The 8,372-nt window shown below is 41.1% G+C and overlaps 1 pseudogene across 1 annotated transcript; it reads right to left on the reverse strand.

Moving 5' to 3' along the window:
* Window positions 1–2,815: 2,815 nt before the first annotated feature.
* LOC308495061 (testis-expressed protein 2-like) lies at window positions 2,816–7,654 on the reverse strand (annotated as a pseudogene). The gene is made up of 3 exons: window positions 6,841–7,654; window positions 5,790–6,675; window positions 2,816–4,375 (listed from the first exon to the last, which is right to left on the reverse strand). The product of its transcript is annotated as a testis-expressed protein 2-like (transcript).
* Between the last annotated feature and the right edge of the window lie 718 nt (window positions 7,655–8,372).

The following is an 8,372-nucleotide window of genomic DNA, read 5'->3' on the forward strand; positions in this document are numbered from 1 at the left end:
ACAGAAGTCCCACACAATTGCCACAGGGATACAGAAGTCAATTTGGGGAATGTAATCAATAATGTTGTAAAGATTTTGTATCGTATCGATGTATACTTCTCTCATTAGGGAGACCACCTCGGGGATGATGTAGATGACTGATCAGTGCATTGTACACCTGAAGCTGAAGCTGAACAACAATGAATGTCAACTACAAGTTTATATATGTATGTATGTATAGATAGATAGATAGATAGATAGATAGATAGATAGATAGATAGATAGACAGATGGATATACTTACAAGAAACGGAGTACAGCATTAGGAATAGAGACAGTGGAAATGTAATGTCTGTGTGCGATGTCAGAGGGATAGTTGATGCGGGAAGGGAGGTTGGCACTGTGTGAGGGACATAAATGATAAATGTCTAACTATTACATTATTTTGTGCACCTGAAACTAATAAAAAAAGTTTTAAAAATAAAAAGTAAACAAAACCCTTACATATGTTGACTACAAGACACTCACTTCATGGACTATGTAGATGGCTGACCACTGTGCTATATCACTGAAGCTGAAGTTGAATAATATTGCAGATCAACTATAATTATATACATATGGGAAAAAAGCTGTATTAAAATTGTGATACTTAATGTGTACCGACAACAAGTCACGTTTGAATTCTGCCATTACAAGAGGTGCTCAAAATGGTTGCTATAAGCATAATTTTAATACAGTTTTTCCATTTTTTAAAATGTGTATACATTTTTTGGCCATATATATGGTCATGGGATGTGGAATACAGCATAAGGAATATAGTCAATGGTATATTAACAGCTATATATGATGTCATAGGGGTAATAGATTGGAGTGGTTGTCATCTTGTGAGGGGTATAAATGTCTAACTATTATATTGCTTTGTACACTTGAAACTAATTTTTAAAAAAAGGCTCACTTCAGATTGAAAGAACACACTGACTGAAAATAAAGGGATGGAAAATTATGTTTCTGAAAATGGAAACAAACAAAAGAATCTTGAGTAGCAATACTTATAGCACACAAAATAGACTTTAATGCTTCGTAATTATATAAATGTTTAACCACTATGCTGTACAACTAAAACTAATATAAAATAATATTGTGGTCCGGCCCAGTGGCTCAGGAGGTTGGAGCTCTGTGCTCCTAACTCCGAAGGCTGCCAGTTCGATTCCCACATGGGCCAGTGGGCTCTCAACCACAAGGTTGCTGGTTCAATTCCTCGAGTCCCGCAAGGAATGGTGGGCTCTGACCCCTGCAACTAAGATTGAACATGGCATCTTGAGAGGAGCTGCCTCCCGGTTGGCTTAGTTGGTTGGAGCATGGGCTCTCAACCACAAGGTTGCCAGTTCAATTCCTCGAGTCCCACAAGGGATGGTGGGCAGCATCCCTGAAACTAAGACTGAGCATGGCACCTTGAGCTGAGCTGCCCCTGAGCTGAGCTGTGCCCTCCACAACTAAGATTGAAAGGACAACAACTTGACTTGGAAAAAAGTTCTGGAAGAACAGTGTTCCCTAATAAAGTCCTGTTCCCCTTTCCCAATAAAATATAATAATAATAATATTGAATGCCAAAAAACAACCACTATTAGCTTAGTCCACATATGTAAGTTACAAAAGTTACCCAATGTAATTTTGATGTTGGATGAAGACTTAAACATAAATAATCATTTCAAATGTACTTCTCAAAGCAAATTATACAATTAGAGTCTCCATACTTGTAAACTAAACATTCTGACACAAATGCACAAATTAAAGTTGGTAACATTGAAGAAATATTACATGTTAGTTTTTAGATATGCAGTGTTTGATGTTGAGCAATCTTTTGGACTTGACCCAGGATGACAGTTCTGTTTGGTCCATCAGAAAATAAACTACCCACAAAACATCCCAAACCAATTATTTTAACAAAGCATTTATATGCCTATACAAAGCTTCCTGGGGCATGCTGGAAGTGCCAGACAGAAAAAATGGTGGCTCTGGAATACTGGCCCAACCTGATACAGTCATCATATGCAGTGTTTGATGTTTTCACATATGCTCATATCGGAAACCATTTGTCATTCTTTAGAATCAGGTGATTGCACCTCACTGGTGAAAGGCTTGGGATGGTTCCATCTCATGGCTTTGCCTAATGTTCTCAGAAACCCCACTGTACCAACCCCAGTTGATAGTCTGTGTTCATGTTCTACTGCTACTTTCTTCCACAATGCACAATTTAATATAAAGGAAAGTAAGTTGCTATGCATATCTCTTTATCACGAATGAAATAGTTCACAGAATTCCACTCTCCACCCTCCACATGCTACCACATTAACATTCTCAGAGTGTGGAAGGCTGGATGACACAAACTGTTATAGTGAGAAAATGTTCCATTTGTGATCTAGATGCCTGAGGAAAAGCTTTGGAGTTGAGGAGAAAAGTGGAAGCCTTCCAGTTGTAGCTTTGTTCTTAATGTGTTCTTTTGCTGCCACAAAAACTGGTAGACACACACACAAAACAGCCATGATGTGAGTCACTTGTAACCTCTTGATCCACTGTGATGATTCTTCCTGTCTCCTTTGCTGAGTCAAAGTTTTGCAGTAGGCAATGCAGACACCAGTTGCTGGACATGTGGAATGACACCTCACAGTGGAATGGGCACTGGCAGGCAGAGGACAGAAGCTGTGGCAGAAGGAAAGGCTAGTGCTACAGCACAGATGGCAGCCAAGAACCCCACGCCTTGAGCTAGATCTCATAATACTGGAAACGTCAAATCTTCACCCATCACAGCTGATCAGCAGCCTTCACAAGTGAGTCTTTCAGGAGGGCAGAAGTGGAGCAAGGGATGAGAAAACTTTATAAAACTCTTGCTCCAGTTTCTTCTCTATCTAGTCTTCACATGAACTAAAGTCACTTCTCTCTCTCCAAGTTTTGGCAGAGGTTTCAGCTCTACATACGATGGCTTCTGGAAACCATACCATATTTGGTCAGTTGGGGAGGTAGAATGCTGACTGCCAAGGTTCCTCTACATTCTTGTATTTCTACAGTCAGCAGCAGGGGTGTATGGGAGACTTCTTCAAACTTCTTTTTGATGAACTCTGTCTCTGTTGCTTTTTGGAAATATTTTGATTTGATAATTTTATCAACAAACTTCATAGTCTTACTGGTTTGATGACCGCCAACTTACGCTTCAGCCCCTGGGAGAAGCGGTTTGTCTCCTGTGCTGGCCTCTGGTTCATTGTCATTGTTGAAGGAGTCAGCAAGCCAGCACTGGAGAGCTCCTCATCGTTGTCACCAGACAGCATGCCCTGGACCTGCAATCTTCTTTGACAATTTCTCCAACCTTCAGGATTTCAACAAACTCCTTACCTGGCTTGGTCAAATTCATTTTGGTCTCTACAGTCATCAGAAAGGAACCATTGTAAGACATTTCCTTGGTGATCAACATAAGGCTAGAAACCTGAAGGATTTGGGGCACAGCTACAACCATGACAAGTTCCATCAGAGTTAGCTCATTCATAAAGTAGGGGAGTTTTATTTTGCTTTTTCATTTGGATTTTCTTAGACACCACATTAGACCAGTACTCCTCTCCTAAGAAGTCTCAAAACATTCTTCCAAGCAATGCGTTCACCCAGGCTTCCCGTTCTTCCTCCTCAGGGTGGAGCCTCTGGGACCCTTTTCCCAGCTGCGGGGCTGCTTTCCACACTCTGCACAGGGCTCCTCTGGGGGCTTCAGTTACCCTAGGGGACACACCTGGCCATGAACACACTGTAGTCCAGGAGCATCTTCTGTCGCACACTGCCCACCAGCTCCTTCTGCTTTGGCTGACATATAATCTCCTCCACATTGCCTTTGCTGCTGCAGCAACTGTGGGTCAGATGCCACGAGGAACTGCTGTGTCTGCTGTGTGAGGGCAAAACCCCTAGTTTACTTCCAGAGACACCAGGTGGCTTCTTGATTTCCAACTTCAGCTTAGAAGCCAGAATAATTCTCCTAAACCACTCTTCTTTTTCTCAGCCATTTCTCTCAAAGAGATACAATATCTGATCTTGTTGGTCAGATGTTGTTCCCTCCTGAGGATAGGTGGCTTCTTAGGGTCCTCACACCCCAGCTGACTCAATTGGTAGCTTTTCTCCAGAAATCTTTTCATCTGTCTGGGCCTTGGACATAAAGTCATCTTGTTGACCAAGCTCGATATAAATGGGGTACTTTTTATTCCAGATTTGTTTTTGAGCCAAACTTTTAGATACAAGATAAATCTTGCTGTCTGAGAGGTCATAGATTTTCTGGTTGATGTAGGTGACCTCTGGTTTTGTTTCATGGTAGCTTGCCCTCCTGGATATATTTTTATTGAGCTTTGAAAGTCTTTTTTTTCTTGCTGTTTCACTTTAATTTTTTTTTTGATCTGCATTTTTCATAGATTTTTAAAAAATTCTTAGTTTCAGGTGTACAAGACAAGGTAATACTTAGACGTTCATCATTTATATCCCTCACACTGTGAACCCCCCTCCCCCCATCTACTATCCCTCCGACCTTGCAACGAGCCATCACATTATATATATAGAATTATAGTTGGCATTCATTATTGTTTAGCTTCTGGTGTACAGTGCCATGATCAGGCATGTACAGTATCCCTGAGGTGGTCTCCTAAGTGGGACACGTGTCCATCGGATACCCTACAAAATCTTTACAACATTATTGATTACGTTACCCAAATTAATTTTCAAAAACCCTGAGGCCATCTTGTGGTTACCAACTGTTTGCTAATCCCGTCACCTTCCCCCTCATCCCCCCCGCCCATCTAACAACTCACAGTTTTTCCTTTTTGTCCCCAAAACTGTTTCTGATTAGTTCATTCACTTATTCTTTTCTTTAGATTCCGCATATAAGTGAGATCATATGGTACCTGTCTTTCTCTTTCTGACTTATTTCACTTAACATTATGCTCTCTAGATTCATCCATGTTGTTGCAAATGGTAAGATTTCTTTCTTCTTTATGGCTGCATAATACTCCATTGTATAAATGTACCACAGCTTCTTAATCCAGTCATCTACCGATGGGCATTTCGGTTGTTTCCATGTCTTGGCTATTGCGTATAGCCAAGTCTTGGCTAGTGCTGCAATAAACATAGGAGTGCATATAGATTTTTGAATTGGAGTTTTGGATTTCTCTGGATAGATGCCTAGGAGTGGAATTACTGGATCATAGGGTAGTTTCATTTTCAGATTCCTGAGATATCTCCATACTGTTTTCCATAGTGGCTGCACCAATCTGCAATCCCACCAACAGTGCACTAGCATTCCCTTTTCTCCACATTGCGGCATCATTTGTTGTTTATTGATTTATTGATAATAGCCATTTTGACTGGGGTGAGGTGGTATGTCATTGTGGTTTTTATTTGCATTTCTCTGATGGCTAGTGAGGTTGAGCATTTCTTCATATGTCTCTTTGCCTTCTGTATGTCCTTTATAGGAAAATGTCTCCTCAAGTCCTCTGCCCATTTTTTAATTGGGTTGCTTGTTTTTTTTGGAGTTGAGTTGAGTGAGGTTTTTATAGATTTGTGATATTAATCCCTTATTGGATATATCATTGGCAAACATCTTTTCCCATTCAGTAGGATCCCTTTTTGTTTTATTGATGGTTTCCTTTGCTGTGAAAAAACTTTTTAGTTTGATGTAATCACCCATGTTTATTTTTTCTCTTACTTCCCTCGTGTGAGGGGATATATCAGTAAAAATCTTACTCTGGGTAATGTCTATGAAGTTCAGTTTTGAATGTCTTAAGATGCCACCATCAAGTCGAACAAAGACTGAATGTGTCAAAGTCACATGGTAGGTTTCTGGATCATCATTGTAAATTTCATTCATCCATCCCTTTATTATTTATGATTCTTTGATATCCAGAGATCTTGTGCTCCAGTGTTGTTAATTTTTATGTAGTCTGTGATATTTATGAGCATTTGGTGGTATAAAAAAAACAAATCATGAAACTGCAGTCGTGAATACCTAGCCAATTCCCAGAAAGAGTCCACTCACATACAGAGGAGAAGAGGATTAGGTGCGCGCAGACACACAGTATAAAGAAGCCCAGTGTCTTCACTGGGAACTCTGGATGCTGCATGGCCAAGTCCACCTTCTTGTCCCTGTCAAAAGCTGGACCATTGTCTGCCAGCATCTCTGGCTTGAGAGGCATACCTAGGAGCTTTTCAACTTTCCTCTCCCCTTCCATTTTCAAATCAAGTTCCTCAGTGCACAGTTTACAAAACTCTTCATCTTCTTTGCTCACTAAGGCAGACAAAGAACATTTCTCAAGGACTGGAGAACTTGTCTTCAGGCTCAAATCCTTTAGACTGCTCACCTGGGAAATTTTCAGTTCCACCTCTCTTATGGGCTCATCAGTGGACTTTGGGTGGTCACTTTTGGGGATGCTGGGATCACTTTCCATCACTGTCCCCCTCGGAATCACACTCCTCTTCCTTGATGCTGTAGTTGTTATTGCTTTCCAAATGACTGTTCAAGCTGGACAGATTACAGAGTTCTGAAGCACTTGAAGATAAGGCTTTGTGTCTATGGCTGCCACTTTCTTCCCCTATGATTTTACTAAGGAGCTGAAAGGTTCAGATATGACTTCTGAAATGTGTTGCTGAATGTCTTCGATTTTGGCTTCCATTTCAGACACTTTAAAAAAGGAGCATATTTATCACCCAAAGTCAGTTCTCCTTCCATCACCATATTATCTGACACCGTGAACACACAATGTGATATATAGATCATGTATTACAGAATTGTACACTTGAAAACTATGTAATTTTACTAACCATTGTCACCCCAATAAATTTTAACAATAAAAAAAGGAATGTGTATCAGAGGGAGAAGTCACTGGGAAAGAAGGTACTGTTTTGGAATCATCACCTCTGTTTCATGGCTGTGTGAACTGCTTGAACAGGTGTAAATTCAGCTTGGAGTCAGGTGGTTTATAGGACACAGTATCTGACTCCTGGCCTGGAGGTGTCTGCGGGCAGAGACTTAACTAAAGTCTTCATCAAGTGCCTGTGCCTTGCGGGGTGTGGGGGTTCTTTGTCTCCACTTCAGTCAACAGGGATTTCACAAGGCTCATGAAGGGTTTTGCAGTGGAAAGTGTGGAGGATGAGGCACTGGATGAGAGGACAAGAGATTTGGAAGAAGAGAACAATGGAGAGGAAGAACTGGTTTTCCACTCAGAAAGGGATGACACACTGGGAGGACTAGCTAAGGACCTTGATTATGATGACCTTTGGGACAGAGCTAATGACACTGTACTTAATACTTGCACTGTTGGATGAGGGGCCTCCAACAGCTTTACAGTGTTCTTGGAGAGGAGCAAAATGGCAGGGGACCTAGACAGTCCATCTACCAGGATGGACTGGGCCTCAGGGCCAGCAGGGTCATGGCCAGCCTGAGGTTCAAGATAGAGGTCTTCCTTGGCTTCAAGCCCCGTTCCAATGTTTTAATTGTCCAGCCCTCAAGATGCTCCCTGAACTCCTCCTCCTCCTCCTCCCCACCGAGAAGTGAATGGCAATAGTGTCTCGGGACAGGGACCTCTGCACGTACACTCTGAGAGCTGATGGTTTTGGCATGTTAATCGTTTTTCGGCATCGCGACCATTGAGACTTGGCATTGCCGGCTTTACAAAGGCTTAGGCTTCCGGACCCACTGGTTGCCTCATTACTGCGCCAGCACCCATTCTTCGCAGCCACCCTGGTTCTGGCTTCGACTCCAGCTCTGGCTGCTGTACTGCTGCCCACCCACCCCCAAAAGATAACTTCTTAATGATTTTTCTCCAGTGGATCTTTTCTCTCTTCCTTCTTGCACTCTTTCTTTGCTGTACACTATGAAGCATTTTCAGACTAACTCCTTTATTGTACAGCTGTTTATTCATTTAACCTCTTAAAGGGATATATAGTTAGTAACAACAATGGCACAGATTGCCAATTCCCCAAAACAAAATCCACTCGAGTTCTACTATTTCATCAGAGCATTCATATGTACAGTTCAAAGATTCAATAAAACTAGTCTTAACTTTTTCATCACACTTTAGATATGTCTAAATTTAAACAAGCTTCAGTATGGCCCACGTGTTTTAAGTAATTAATAATAAAGGAAAACAGTTTGGAGGGTTATATAGTGCTTATTATAAAACAATCTGCTATGTAAGACTCTAAGTGAGTGGATGAAAGCCAAAAACAAAACAAAACAAAAAGATAGGAGGAGACCCTAGTATGATGCAAAGTTAAGAGAATCATTTCTCTATGAGCATCTTAAAAATCCAGCATTTACCTTTAGCTTGTGATTAAAATGGTATCAGTTTACTAAGCTAAATATTTTTATTAGTGAAG

The sequence above is a fragment of the Rhinolophus hipposideros genome (genome assembly GCF_964194185.1).
Source record: "Rhinolophus hipposideros genome assembly, chromosome: X".
In the NCBI taxonomy this organism is placed as follows: Eukaryota; Metazoa; Chordata; class Mammalia; order Chiroptera; family Rhinolophidae; genus Rhinolophus; species Rhinolophus hipposideros.